This window comes from Oncorhynchus clarkii, chromosome 12 (genome assembly GCF_045791955.1).
Source record: "Oncorhynchus clarkii lewisi isolate Uvic-CL-2024 chromosome 12, UVic_Ocla_1.0, whole genome shotgun sequence".
Taxonomy (NCBI): domain Eukaryota; kingdom Metazoa; phylum Chordata; class Actinopteri; order Salmoniformes; family Salmonidae; genus Oncorhynchus; species Oncorhynchus clarkii.
In genome coordinates, this window is record NC_092158.1 from 80,925,471 (window position 1) to 80,940,448 (window position 14,978).

Here is a 14,978-nt window from a genome sequence, read left to right on the forward strand (position 1 = left end):
TAGGCCCAAATGATAATCACTCTAAAATATGTCACTCCATAAGTGCCTCTGAGGGATAGTTTAGAGATATGTCATATTACTCAAATCAGTTTTCCAGCCGGACAGTATATGGTCCAGCTAAGGGTTGTGGAAGAGCCATGATTTCCCATTGCCACTGTCTCTTTTTGGGAAGGGATTTACTGCAGGAAGGAAGAGACAAGACAACACCCCGTATCACATTACTATGTATCAGATCTGTCTTGGGGAACACTTGTGTTACAAGCAGTAGATATATCCCATCCACAGGCCCTGGTGGCTGCCATTGATTGGATCACAGGCATAGCATGGGTGTGTGACAGCATGAATTTCCAGACACATAGGTCCTATGAACCATGGTCCCAGTTTGATAGACCATATGTCAATCATCTTAGAGAGTCCCTTGTTTTAATTAAAAATAACCAAACATGAAGATATGTGCATGGATATTATTGTAGGCTCAAGTGTGTGGGTTTGTATGTTGTATGTGTTTGTATGTTTGTGTGTGTGTATATTTGTTTGTAATGATGTGATAATATTGTAATATGTCAACTGCTATAACTCATCTTCGTATTAGCCAACATCTGCTTCAAAGGCCTAATGCGCAGTTCTAGGCTATATAAATGTGTCTGGACATCCCAACAGCTGTGCTTCATGTTGGCCCTGCCTTAGTCAAAAGAGGTTAAAAGGTCCCCCCTCCTCTGAAGCCAAGATAATAATAAAAACCTGTGGCCCGCTTTTGGTTCACCCCACCCCCATAGCCACCGATATTCTACAAACGTGCTTGCAATGCAAGAAGATAGCAGTCAAACAGTCGTTTTCTTACACAGGAGGAAACGCACCGGGGACATCCGATGAATGGGAGTCAAATTCCAACACAGCGTTTACGGTGCGAGCTGTAGACTGGCTGAGCGAAGTGGAGAGTGAAACTGTGTTCTGGACCTACACATTGTATCTGGTTTATAATTGAATGTACACAAAGACGGAGGGGAGTCCCACTTGTGTCTGCTTTTGAAAGTATACGGAGTTACTGGAATACAAAAGCGTATTACAGTCCATGTTTTATTCATCGATGGGCAAAACCACATTTTAAACGGTGCGGGCATGGAAAATGCGTGCAAGGTAAGTTTAAACACTTCGTTAGACACTTATCGAACATGCTGATTTTTTTCTTCATCACACAATATTCACTGTGTGTTTATCGGAAGTTGGTCCACGCGTAAAACTCGATCTCTCCAACTCAAACACTTTTCCTCATACATGATATGTTCCCTTTTATGTAATCATTACAACAACTTGAAATAACGTGTTTATATATGGTAGGTAGACTATGCATGTGGCACAGCTAAGGCTACAATATTTTCCATTACTAACTTTCTAGACACATTGAAATTCAATTCAAACATAACACCCCTTACAGCAAAACCGCATGATTTTACATGTGTAAAATCACATAATTTCACATTAAATTGTACTTGTGAAATCATGTGAAAAGTTGTTTTTGTAACATTTCACATATGTAGTTTCATGTTATCTATCACACGTTGCTTTACTTGTTGTTGCATGTTATCACATTAACTTCACATACTATCACGTGAAAACATGTGTTTTTGGAACACTTCACATGTTCACATGTGAAATTAATGTATTTTTTCTATCAGGGACCTCATCAACAAAGGTTACTATAATAAAGGACTAGGCCTATTACAATAAATAGGCTTTAAGTTAAATATATTCCATATAGAATATAAATTGCAAAAGGTCTACAATTTTGCACTAGGCCTATTAGAGTAATACATTTCTAAGATGTTATGACATGGACTAATGTTTTATAACAAGCATCTTGAATTAAATTTTTTATTATATTTTCTAAGTTTGCGGACATGGAGAAAGAATGACTGCTTGTGAAATTGCTGATGATTTTGAGGCTGCTCGGATTACACAGAGTAGTTTGTAATGCCATCTCCCACGCTCTCTAGGGAATGTGACAGCTTGTGCAAGGTTGAGTGGTTCTGCGTCATTCAGCCAATTTCTGACTTTGTTGGGCCAGAGGCTAGCATTGTGCAAGGAGGTTGCCTGGGGTTACTAAGTGCCAAATGAAGGCTCATGTCTTAAGCTGTCAACAATTCCGACTGAGGCCATGTGCATGCACATAATAGCTACTTAAATTATTGTTTAGGCCTATTTTATTATGTCCAGTGAGGCTACAATTGTGCAACATGTTGAGGAACATATGGATTTTGACACTCCCTTCAGTATGACATAACAAATTATATATTTCTTCACATAGATTGGGACACGCTGACAGAACAACCTCAGGATATAAAAAGTAAAGACCCATCTGTGGTTAAAGTGAGGATCCATCTGTGGTTGGAAAGAAGCACAACTTTGATGCTGGATCCTGCGATGCCAGAGGAACCCAGTAAAGACCCCATGACAGTGCCAGCAGCCCCAGAAAGAGCTGTCATGGAGAAGGCCAACATTAATGACCACACTCCGACTGTGACTATAGTAGCTATCCCTTTGGTCACTGAAATCCAACTGAACGCGGCCACAGGTGGTGCAGAACTCTCCTGCTATCGTTGCACAGTGCCGTTTGGCGTGGTCATTCTCATTGCCGGTATCGTGGTCACTTCTGTGGCCTACAGCTTCAATTCACATGGGTCCACCATCTCCTACTTTGGGCTGGTGCTACTATCTGTTGGACTGGTGCTATTGGCGCTAAGTGCGGTATGCTGGAAGATGAGACTTGAGAGAAAGAAGGAGAGGCGGAGGGAAAGCCAAACTGCACTGGTCGCAAACCAGAGGAGCATCTTTGCATGAAGGGAAAGACTGATCATCAGGAGAAAAATAAGTCTGTGATATGTTTGGGTGCGAGGGGAAACAGAGGTAGTGGTTAATTTGAAAGCGGAGCGGAGACAGCTGTATCCAGATGTTTTCATGACTGACCAACGTCTATGTGGTGGGTCGTTGCCCTGCAAAGCTTTGACCTCAGACTATCTCTAGGCTAAGCAAGTCAAAACGTCTTAGCTTTCATGAAGTTGTTGGGTTTTTAATCTGTCAAACAGACTGGTCACATCTGGGAAGCTGGGCAGACAGCCAAACTGAATGTATCATAATTAAGACAAATTACCACTGTACAAAGCAATGGAGAGGATGTTTCCCATTAATCTACTGTTGCATCTGGTGTCTTAGATTTACTGGGAGGGATAGTGGTCTGAAAGGAGGGGGACATGGGAAAATCCAGAACAATGAATCATGCTTCATTTACCATGTTTTAGGCATAACATCTCTCATAAAGTCTGATTGTTCCTTTTCATTTCACACAGAATTATGTTCAATTACCTGACATGGGAATATGGTACTTACAGTGAGGGGGAAAAGTATTTGATCCCCTGCTGATTTTGTATGTTTGCCCACTGACAAAGAAATGACCAGTCTATAATTTTAATGGTAGGTTTATTTGAACTGTGAGAGACAGAATAACAACAAAAAAATCTAGAAAAACGCATGTCAAAAATGTTATAAATTGATTTGCATTTTAATGAGGGAAATAAGTATTTGACCCCTCTGCTAAACATGACTTAGTACTTGGTGGCAAAACCCTTGTTGGCAATCATAGAGGTCAGATGTTTCTTGTAGTTGGCCACCAGGTTTGCACACATCTCAGGAGGGATTTTGTCCCACTCCTCTTTGCAGATCTTCTCCAAGTCATTAAGGTTTTGAGACTAACGTTTGGCAACTCAAACCTTCAGCTCCCTCCACAGATTTTTGATGGGATTAAGGTCTGGAGACTGGCTAGGCCATTCCAGGACCTTAATGTGCTTCTTCTTGAGCCACTCCTTTGTTGCCTTAGCCATGGGTTTTGGGTCATTGTCATGCTGGAATTCCCATCCACGATACATTTCCAATGCCCTGGCTGAGGGAAGGAGGTTCTCACCCAAGATTTGACGGTACATGACTCCATCCATCGTCCCTTTGATGCGGTAAAGTTGTCCTGTCCCCTTAGCAGAAAAACACCCCCAAAGCATAATGTTTCCACCTCCATGTTTGACGGTGGGGATGGTGTTCTTGGGGTCATAGGCAGCATTCCTCCTCCTCCAAACACGGCGAGTTGAGTTGATGCAAACAAGCTCCATTTTGGTCTCATCTGACCACAACACTTTCACCCAGTTGTCCTCTGAATCATTCAGATGTTCATTGGCAAACTTCATGCATGTATATGTGCTTTCTTGAGCAGGGGGACCTTGCGGGCGCTGCAGGATTTCAGTCCTTCACGGCGTAGTGTGTTTCCAATTGTTTTCTTGGTGACTATGGTCCCAGCTGCCTTGAGATCATTGACAAGATCCTCCCGTGTAGTTCTGGCTGATTCCTCACCGTTATCATGATCATTGCAACTCCAAGAGGTGAGATCTTGACAGTTCTTTTGTATCTTCCATTTGCGAATAATCGCACCAACTTTTGTCACCTTCTCACCAAGCTGCTTGGCGATGGTCTTGTAGCCCATTCCAGCCTTGTGTAGGTCTACAATCTTGTCCCTGACACCCTTGGAGAGCTCTTTGGTCTTGGCCATGGTGGAGAGTTTGGAATCTGATTGATTGATTGCTTCTGTGGACAGGTGTCTTTTATACAGGTAACAAACTGAGATTAGGAGCACTCCCTTTAAGAGTACTCCCTTTAAGAGTGTGCTCCTAATCTCAGCTCGTTACCTGTATAAAAGACACCTGGGAGCCAGAAATCTTTCTGATTGAGAGGGGGTCAAATACTTATTTCCCTCATTAAAATGCAAATCAATTTAAACATTTTTGACATGCGTTTTTCTGGATTTGTTTGTTGTTATTCTGTCTCTCATGGTTCAAATAAACCCACCATTAAAATTATAGACGGATCATTTCTTTGTCAGTGGGGAAACGTACAAAATTAGCAGGGGATCAAATACTTTTCCCCCTGACTGTACATGTTAATATGTAATGATATATATTGGAATTATGGGGACACAAAAACGTGTTGTTTTTGTTTGATGTTTATTATTGTATTCTCTGAAACAAGTCGAGCTCAGAGATAAAGTCAATTAGATGTCACACAGTAATTATTGATAGTAACTATGATGTACCTATTATGTTATAGGTAGTATTGCATTATGAGGGAATATGATTATTGACTAAATGTAACTTACATCGAATTAACCTTTATTAAGTATTCTCTGTAAGCACTTTGTTCCACACCATGACTAACATGGTGTTCTATGTAACTATGACGACAAGATTATTTGGAATTACTAGCATCTTGCCACAGTCTTTCTTGTTGTCACTACAGTATTTGCCAATGTCAGTAAATGTATTTCATATGTTGAGCGATATGAAATGTTCTAGTATTTTATTCCACTTTAATATAATCATTTTTATGTATGACTTCTCTGTTAACAGTACATCAATTGTTAATAGGTTATAGTGAGGTTTAATAAACTCTCATCCATATTTAAACATTTCATTTGTGTCCGTTTTCATGATCCAAAGGTTCACTATGTATGTATTCTGAAGAGAACAGCTGATATATAGGGGAGAAGTCGAAGTGTTCCATGAGACAGTCTGGCTCATATCAGCTATTAGCTTGACATATCAAATTAAATGATCTTTCTGTTTAACACAACCACACATGGTCTATTTCAGCTTTGGGGTTTTTTAATGACTGAAATGACATAATAGAATGTCTCTCACTTAATGTATTTGTCAAAGAAGAAAGAGTAGGGCATAACTGCTAAAAGCAGATAAGTGGTGTGGCTTGAACATTCAATAGTGAATTGAAGGAAGTGTGTCTTTCTCTCCTGACGTACACCACTAAGTCCAACTCCTTATCCTGGGGTCCCATTGTGTATTCAACCTTATGCACTTGTTCTGTCCTTTGTTGATTGTTTAAACTGCTTTGAGGGCAGGTTTGCCTAGGATTACATTTCATTAATCTGCAGTGAAGGAAATGTGTTCGTGATAAGGATAATAAATAATGTTTATGTATTATATAAATAAGTTACAGTATTAATATCTACTTAATATGTTTTCTAATATTACAATGTATTAACTATTTGTTGTTGTTTTGTACCTCTGTCAGGATCAAATTATGTAGCTGCCAAAGGTGACATCACTGTATGCTTTGACAGCTGAGAAATCACTTCCACCGTTTCTTCCACTATATAGTAAAGTCCAAATAATCTGCATAACAGTGCTCAGTTGGCCAACAGAATCAATACTTAATTCTACCTTCCAATACATACATTCCCAAAGGTAAAAGGAAGTTGAACTCTCCTGTTTGACTTGGTTTAAAATAGCACAGACGCGGAGGTATATTTATAGGCAGCATTTGCGTTGCTATGCGTCCCTGTGACACCAGACACTACAACTAAATGGTTTGCTTGCGTCAGAGGAGCACCTACAACACACTTTGTCACTTTTGAGGGCGAACCTTACCCCACGCATAGGGAAGCTCCCATATAGGGGGAGAATGGAGTCATTCAGACACCTGACTCTGAGACCAAATGTTAATCACTTAGTAAGATGTGTCCCTTTCCGCATGACAGGTTACCAGCAGCTAGGGCTAAGAAGCAGTGAAGTTGGAAAAAAGGGGTGACCTGATATGGGATTTAACAGGTGCTCTCCACAACCGTACCCTCTTTCTGAATTTGTTGTACGTCACTTTTTTTTGTTCCAGGGACTGCCAAGCAGATAATTATGTTTATGAATAAGACAAAAGTGAGATTGGATCAAATTATTTAAATTATATCGAAGAAGCCCATAATGGCTAGCTGTTACAAGCCAGAATGGAATGAGCACAATTAAAAGTAATGAGGTCAACATTACAGGGATCCTTTTCAGTCAGTTACCTCCAATCAAATACTTGATGAAAAAACCCAGAGAAGCATGACTTAACCATAAACAGCTTGAAATAATCAAAATATGTGGTACCAGAGGAGCAAAGGGCTCATTTGTTACAGCTTCTATTTCAAATGACGTCCAATCAATGACCTTGGTTGACCTGGAATATGAGGTCAATGTTTTAGAAATATTTTTTTAATCGTTGCTTGTGAGCTCACCCTGTTATCATCAGGCTGTCAGGGCTGTTGGTGTAAAGGAAGACAAATTCTCACATTTTGTGTCTGCACACAAATAAGACTGCCCATGTTCTTGTACAGTCCAGCCCAAATGGAAAAAAAGCTAATCATATCCTAATAATTGTGGATTGTTCACTTGAAAACAGTGTTACAAATATTCACTTCAAGATATACGTTGCTGTTATGAATATTAGAACTGGGTTTCTGATCAATGTGAAACTGTCATTTGAAGTATTCTGTGGTCAGAGCTTCTCATATGTCCAAACCATAGTAAATTCATTTTGATGTGACATTTAAGTTGCTCTACGAAGGCTGGTGGGTTAAAGAGATGGAGAGTGACTGTTTAGTTGCTCTACAAGGGCTGGTGGGTTAAATAGATGGAGAGTGACTGTTTAGTTGCTCTACAAGGGTCTGTTGGTTAAAGAGCTGGGGAGTGACTGTTTAGTTGCTCTACAAGGGCCGGAGGGTTAAATAGCTGGAGAGTGCGTCAGCCATCTTTCCCCTGGCGGATTGGCCCATGTCACTACTTCCTCTGTAAACTCACCCCACCTGACACTCAGTGACCATGGGCACAGGCCAGCTGATGCAGGAAACAATAGGCAGCTAGCCTGCTTATCAGACACAACCCTCCCATTTCTTGAACGTGAGCAGTTCTTTGATGGTTGTGTCAGTGGATACAACAAAAGTGGAACCTTGGCAATCAGGAGAGAGTTTTGATTAGATTGTTGCAGTAGTCGTTTGTAAGAATGCTTGCCTTCCCAAATGTTCACTGTCAGAAATATTTGCTCACTTGGAGTTTCAAACTTTTAAGCTTGTGCCTCTGCTGAATTTCAACATTGGCCCATGTTTTTGATAACTGAAAGAGCAACCGCTGAAACACTGCTAAATTCCATGTATTGGTTCAGCCCTTCAAAAAAATTCCAATCTATATTTCAAGCACCTCATCAAGCAATGTTTTCTTCCTGCTCCCTTTGAAAGGTACTAAGTGCACACCCTCCAAGATAAATAAATGGCTTATCAAAAAGTATTTCAAGGCAATAGCTAACCACAATTTTGGTGGTAGTTCCCTTAAACAAATTATTATTGTGATAGCTGGGAGAGGATATGTCACAATCTTTATAATGAGTGGACCAAGATGCAGCGTGGTATGGTTCCATCCTCTTGATTAGGTAGTGAAACTCAAAGAAAACAAGAAGACGCAAAACGAAACATGACGCTCAGGTAGTGCTCGCAGACAACTATACATAGACAAGATCCCACAAAACACAAAGGGGAAATGGCTGCCTAAATATGATCCCCAATCAGAGACAATGATAAACAGCTGCCTCTGATTGGGAACCATACCAGGCTAACATAGAAATATAAATCACCTAGATTACCCACCCTAGTCACACCCCGACCTAACCAACATAGAGAATAAAAAGCTTTCTATGGTCAGGGCGTGACAGGATAAACATAATAATCACTTTTTATTGGAAGAAATCCAGACTACATCCATTATCCAAGAAGCACATTTTACCTTAAAAGGAACAGAAAAGCCACTATGGCATTCACAACAGTTATCTTCACTGGCACTGCCCAAGACTGTCTTTTCTTTCATGCTGTGCCAACAGCTCTCAAAGAGGTGTCTGAAGTGCTGCCTGCCCCGCTGCCTCTGGGGTCCTAACCCATGGCATGTCCTCATTCCCATACACACTGGAGGTAAAGCCCTTCCTGACAAACTCAACAACTCTGAGGGATAGAGGATGCACTGGATCGCCATTAAATCTCAGTTCAACCCAAAAGTTCCCACTGTTGTTTAAATAAAAAACTTAAGCACTGCTTTTTAAAGCCTTTTTAAAACTGTAAAGTTCTTCACCCTCTTGTATCTGGCAGTTTAACTTGAGTTTTGAATCTTGATTCAACTTGACATGAACAACTCTCAGCAGAGTAAAATAAGTCTGAACAGCAAACAACGCAAGATCAATAGACACTGTGAAGTTATTGAGTCTGGAGATTGTGTAGAACCTTGGAAGGGTGGTGGGTCAGGGCCTCTAGAAACAATTATGTTTGTTTTGTATTATTTCCCTAAATTCTTATTCAGACTACAGGGCTCTCTTCAACCATAACAAAAGGCCATCTTGACTGATACAATATTGACGATTGAAGCAGCTGCAGCTCCCCCAATGCCCAACAACGACCAACTGTTGAACTAGCACATTCATCTTCTAATTGATTGTGCTGTGTAGTATTTTACCTCTTGTCTCCTTGTAGCCAGCCACCCTTCTGTCTCTCTCCCCACAGACTTCCTAATTAAACCAAGGAGTGTACTGCTAACAGTGTTTTCCCCTTGTTTCTCTTTCCTCATCAAGACTTCTCTCAAACATAGTGAGCCTCAACCAGCTGCCTGCTGGAAAAGGGTGAAAATGATTCCCATCATGCAACAAAGACGGAAGGACGTCAAAACGGCACAAAGGGAAACCACAAAAGTGACATCCTATCGTGACTGTATTGTTGACTCCGTCAAGCATGAAGATACATTTAATCCATTTGTCTGAAAAGAGGAATGAGAACAGACATGGTCAGAGTTTGGTTTCACTGTGATACATAATACAGGATAGTTTGCCGAATTCCTGTTGAACCATGGTGTATGTTGTATCTTGTGATTTACAATGCATTGCAAAAAGCTTAGAGAAATAAATAGTATGAACAAGGCAGTGACGGATATGTTATTCGTGGTCAATATGTTGGCTCAATGTTGATCTTGAAAGAAGTTCTCACCCTGAAACAATCTAGTCCTCGTAACCTTGTTGGAACAACAGAGGAACAATCACTCCTGTCATGGTGTAAAAGACCAACAGGGCTGTTTCATGTCAATCTCTGACACCAACAGGAAAAAAGCGACTTCCACAGTGTTTACCAACTCTGCCTCAGGAAATCTGTTTGTAATCTGCAAGTTCTCCTTTGAAACCAGGGATTGGGAAACAGCTGTAATTGAAGAGTTATCTATTAATCAGTGTTTATTTTTTGCACTTCCACCTTAATTAGTGTGTGTGTGTGTGTGTGTGTGTGTGTGTGTGTGTGTGTGTGTGTGTGTGTGTGTGTGTGTGTGTGTGTGTGTGTGTGTGTGTGTGTGTGTGTGTGTGTGTGTGTGTGTGTGTATATATATGTGTGTGTGTGTGTGTGTGTGTGTGTGCAAATGCTCATTACAGAAGTATTTGAGAAAAATACACAATGCAGATTAAAACTGCACCCCCTCATTGATCAAATAATAGACAATATGCCAAAGTACATGTGCTGCAAAAGGATATATATTTTTATATCACAAAACAGTGGATAAAAACTCAATGATTAATATGTCTCCTGTGTCTAGAATATCAGTTTACTGTAAAGAAACATTGTGGACAGTGAGTTAATGCTGGAAGACCGCAAGTGCAATTGGTTAGACTGCAATAATACATGCAAGGTGTTCACTCTTTCCAGTACCATATTGTTGTATGTGTGCCAAGAAACATCTTGGCAAGCATGGCCAGTCTTTTTCCCCTAAGTAAATTAACTAAATAATTGGAATGGTTCAGAGAGGAAATGACAAGGTGTGTCTGACACAGCTGCAGAGGTCATTTAACAAACAATGATGTCATGGGAAGTAGCTTCTTCACAGCACTTGGTTTCCTTTCATCTGAACAGCTGAGCTACTTTGTAAAAGGTTAGATTTTCCTCTATAGGCGTTCAAAAACTCCATTGCATAGATCTTTTTGAATGGTAAGTAGAAACTTCTACTTCTGCTGTTGGTTAGGTTACCACCTTGATATTCCTCAATACAGTCCACTAATACAGTTATGCTATAAATGTATTGATCTTTGGGGGAAAATGAAAAAATGTCGAGGGAATAATCTAAACGCTTCATCCTTGAATGCATTAATGGAGACCAAGACAGAAATATATATTTATTTACCTTCTTCTGCCCTTATGTGACATGAAGTGAAAGCCCAGAGGCTCTCCTATTTGCCACGCTCTGTCAGGTAACTTTCACACCCAGAAGCTATGGCCCCATAAACCAGCTTGGGAGCCTAGGACTTGGCCAGACCTGGTCACACAGAGCACAACAAGGGAATGTGGCCCAGCTGAGAGTAGTGGGACCCCAGCTCCAAGCACCACCTAATCTTGAACAAGTGTGAATAGGTTACTGTGGGAATCAGTGGGGGAGAGTTTAATGTGGTCTCGGGGTGTAAATCGGCATGCTTTTAATCAGCTCTGGACGTTCTTCTGAGCGCTGCCTAGGGAAGAAAACAGCAGCATTTCTGATGACGTATGCAGGACAATGGAGAGGGGACACAGTCAGGGCATCTGTTTTGTAGTGCCCCAATGACTTATTACTGTGGCCAATGGGACCCACGTATAAATCTGAGCTCCTCTGGAGGTGCAAGGCGAAAGAGTCTCTTTGATGCTAAGTGAGATTTAAATGCATTTAAATGCATTAGTTTGGGAAAGAAAACCCTTCGACAGCTCTCTGTCCTCCTGAGTATGTAGAACATTGCTATAGGTTGCAATGTGTTCTGAGACATATGGCCAGAGAAGAGTGTTACAAAGGATTACACAGGCTTCATATAGAGTAAAACAGTTAATTGAAATCCTATTACTCCATATTACATACAGTACATGTCTAAGTAGGCTACAGATGAAGGATCTTAATTTGAGCCAGTTTACTACAGCAGTAAAATAATTCTGAAGGAACAGGAAACGTGCATTATAATGTGTGGATTATAATTAATGTAAATGTTTTGTAGGGGTTGATACGTTTTCTGTTAGGGCAAATCATGCATATAAAGTCTGATATTTTCAAGTGGAAATGACACATTTTTGAATCATTTTAAAACCTTGAATACACTACAGTTTGCATTTCCTCATGTGCAGGAAAATTCTCAGCAACAAAAGAGTGATCAAATTAAAATCCTACAGCTGTAATTTAGTGATGTCTAAAAACCATTTCATTGATTCATGTGGTGTTTCGGTAAGGGTCTTTACATGTGTCACATACTCTCCGTGCGGTTTAACACCACTGTAAAAGCACTCCTCTCCCAGGCTGGGCTTTAAATGTAAGTCACATGGTACACAGACGGGTTGCGCTTTGTGGGGTCCTTGACTAGAGGAAGCCATGAGCTCTGGGAGGAGCAGGTTCCCACACCCAGAAGAAGAGACGGAGGACAGGCTAACACAAACAGTCCGCCTTTCAGGAAGGAAAAGGCTCCCTTTAGGCCTTTATCAGATCTGCGAGCGCCTCAGTCCGCCAGTCGCCCGCCAGCAGCTGTCCCCCCGAGAGGTACGGCTCCACCCTGGTCCAATTTAATGGTCCCTTTACTCTGAAATAATCAGTCATCATAATGCACTACTAATATATCAGGCTAGCTGCTAGGTCACTCCCTTATTTGGGTCTGAGGACACAGTGCATACAGAGGTAAAGTGTGGAACTAGTCAACTAGTCAACATTTCAAGAATGCAGGGTAATGGCAACACTATCAGATAGGGCTAGACCGGCAGTGCAATATGTGATGACCTGTGCACGGTGGTCTACACCCTCTCTCACTTGTTCAGGAAGGTCTGGCCAACGGGATACAGCAATGTGGTAACAATTACTATAGAATTAACAAAATAACAGATGTGTGGGTAAGTTAGGTTTACCACACCACACATGGATTCCTTCCCGCTCAGGTCTAATTTCCTGATCAAACAAGTTATACTATTCATAAAATCAATTCTGAAGGAAATACACACAACACGAAACAAATCCTCAACCCCCTGGTTCCTCAGTCTAGATCCCCTCTACTCTCTGTGCCCATGGACCAGTATGTCTCTCCTGTGATATTCATACACATGGCGGCCGAACAGGAGCTGCCCTCAGCTGTCTTTTGATTGCATAACCCTGCCTCTTTGCTTACCTCATGGAACATCTCTGGAGTAACTCATGGAGACTGAAGACACAAAGAACAGGGACACGTTCACAACATCTGCTGGCTTCAGCACCTCATGACTGTGTATGCGGCTTGGGCAACTCAGAGTGAGTAATAGTTCCCTTATGTCCAGTAAAGAGGGCTGTGTCTATGTTGATCTTTTTTCTAAACGTATTAAACCCTTATGAAAAGGAACCGGAAGTGGAATGGTATATTTAATGGGGGAAGGAAACGTTGAAGCTTCAGTTTAGTTAAACCTTTTAGCAACAAATGTTTTCTTGGTTGACTCCTCCATTCTTTAGATAGAAACAGATCTCAGCAACAGTCATGTAGGATAGGGACTGGGAGTAGATGATATCCCACTAATGTCATAGGGAAACCTTTGCCACATCGAGGAGGTCTTGATTTGATGGGTTTTTGCAAGAAATTGATACGCTAACGCATTACAAAATTAACACTCTGTTTTTTTTTATGATTTAAAAAAGCCTGGGCCTGAAACTTCTGCAATTTTTTTTTACTGGCATGGCTAAACTCTCCAAACTTGTATAAAATATATCTTACATTTGTTAGTAGTAGAAAGAACACAGTGTACTCCACTGTCCACCGATTTAATTTCATTATTACCAGATCTGTAAAACAGAGCATTTAAACCTCAAATGTAAACATGCTTCCTTTTGATTCATGTCAGTTAAGTTGTAACAACTTTCTACATTTGGCGCACCCTCATGGTTGCCCACAGAGGCACCATGGCAACAAAGACAAGAGTGCTTGAATACATACATGTCAAGACAAAGGTCTATGCTGTTCAGTATTTGAACGTGAAGCTAGTATAGGCGAGAAAAGCTCTTGGGGCCCTGTAGTGACGATTTATCACATTGTGTTGGATTGCAGAGAAGGAGGGACCTTTTGAATGTGTATGCCTTGTAACTCATTTGTTGTGGACTTGGAGGGGTGAGGGTGGGGGGTCAGGATATGTCTGATGGAGGGAGGGACACCACCAAGTATTAGTGGCATGCTGGGAAAATAAACAAACATTGAGCAGAGTTGTGTCTCTTTCCCTTGGAGGTAAAGTCTTTGTGCTCTAGCAGAAAGTGAGGCTTTTGTTAACAGAAAAGTCAAAGAAAATAATAACTCCCCTAGCGTCCTCAGACATCTACACACAGAAAGGCTCCATCCAGACAGAGACGACAGATGGGAAGGCCCAAGGCCCTCCGGGAGGTTTCTCTACATATCCTTTCTCCCCAGCTCTCTCAGGGCGTCTGTCTGCTTCCAGTCCCGTGGAGACGGCTGGACACCCTGGCACCAGGTCTGGAGCTGGGAAAGATCGCCGGCCCCGATATAAACAGGAGAGAGTCCCCACCCATGGGCATGGGACAGACAGACAAACCTGACATATCCTCTCCTGTAATCACTTCCAAAGAACTCAACAAAAACATCCCTCAGCTTTTCCTTCAACCCAATGTCAATGTGCTTTTTTTTGTCTAGTAATCTTGAAAATGAAGCTATATGGATTGCAACGCACAAAGTCATCTTATTGATTCTGCAAAGACCTTATCAATATTAATCCATACCCACAATGTCATCTCATTGCCAAAATTGACCATTTCCCAGAAGGAAATTCTGGCCTCCAAAAATAAGGGAGGATGTTTGCTAAAAAAATGCATGTTGACTATGTTCTGCATATCAATCCACAAACAGACAGGCTGACTGTGTTAATGCTGAGGCCGCCACACAAGGGCGTAGCCTTTTCCAGATGCTCATTTTGGAATTTGACCAGATTAACAAGTGATGACGAACTGACTGACGTACAGAGGACTGTCAGAGGACATGGTTGCTCAATGAGGACTTTTTACTCAAAGACAGAGAAGGCATTAATTAGTCTTCTTCATAAGCGTTCATGAAATATTGTGCCGATTGTCCTTCAGAGGCCAAAA

The 14,978-nt window shown here is 41.2% G+C and overlaps 1 long non-coding RNA gene across 1 annotated transcript; it reads left to right on the plus strand.

Annotated features, from left to right (window-relative positions):
* The first annotated feature begins 797 nt into the window (after positions 1-797).
* Positions 798-5,503, plus strand: LOC139421443 (uncharacterized). The gene is made up of 3 exons (XR_011635632.1): positions 798-1,137; positions 2,306-3,376; positions 4,943-5,503. It is a non-coding gene; the product is annotated as an uncharacterized lncRNA (long non-coding RNA).
* The last annotated feature ends 9,475 nt before the right edge of the window (positions 5,504-14,978 follow it).